This window comes from Propithecus coquereli, unplaced genomic scaffold (genome assembly GCF_000956105.1).
Source record: "Propithecus coquereli isolate 6110/MARCELLA unplaced genomic scaffold, Pcoq_1.0 Scaffold70, whole genome shotgun sequence".
Taxonomy (NCBI): domain Eukaryota; kingdom Metazoa; phylum Chordata; class Mammalia; order Primates; family Indriidae; genus Propithecus; species Propithecus coquereli.
Genome location: NW_012153063.1, coordinates 4,619,991 through 4,620,727, shown reverse-complemented (window position 1 = coordinate 4,620,727; position 737 = coordinate 4,619,991). Strand labels below are relative to the sequence as shown.

Sequence of the window (737 nt, the reverse complement as noted above, 5' to 3'; positions counted from 1 at the left end):
TCAGATAATTTCTTTTTACTTTTTAGTAGAGATGGGGTCTCGCTCTTGCTCAGGCTGGTCTTGAACTCCTGAGCTTGAGCGATCCACCCGCCTCAGCCTCCCAGAGTGCTAGGATTACAGGCATGAGCCACGGCGCCCAGCCAAGCTGCAGGTTTTCTTAAAGACGTCTTGGGTACATTTGTTTCCATTCATCTGTGAATAGTATTTAATATTTACAATTACTGTTCATCTTATGTACTATTATAGAAAGTTCATGAGGTTGTTCAGCTGTTCTCTTTTTAGTTTGTTTACTAAGTACACCTAATCAGTAATTTCCAAAATATTTCTCCCAACACGCTCAGAAAGAGTATCTTGCCACTTTTGATAGTTATTACTTTTCAAACTTTTGCTTATTTTTCTAAGCTTATGTGCTATTTATAGAAAAAAGCAATCTTAATATTATAGTCTATAAACAGTGGCGTTCACTGAAAATACTTTTTTTACTGTATTTTTCCAGATATGCCTCTTCATTTTCACTTTGAAACATTGTTTAAAAAGACTGAAATAAAAGGAGATCTTGCTGAAAATAAATTTGTAGGCGACTGTACCATATCTCCATCACCTGGTATGTCACATTTACAATTCTTGTACTTTATATGCCGTTTTATATCCTTCATCCTTATTATTTTTGCATTCTAAGGAAATAAAATTTAACAAAAGAATAAAAGTAAATCCTTAATTTTTAATATTCACTTTTC

General features: G+C 33.5%; 1 protein-coding gene across 1 annotated transcript in view; it reads left to right on the top strand.

Moving 5' to 3' along the window:
* KANSL1L (KAT8 regulatory NSL complex subunit 1-like) overlaps positions 1-737 on the top strand; it is a 151,685-nt gene that overhangs the window by 107,637 nt on the left and 43,311 nt on the right. The window lies entirely within an intron of this gene.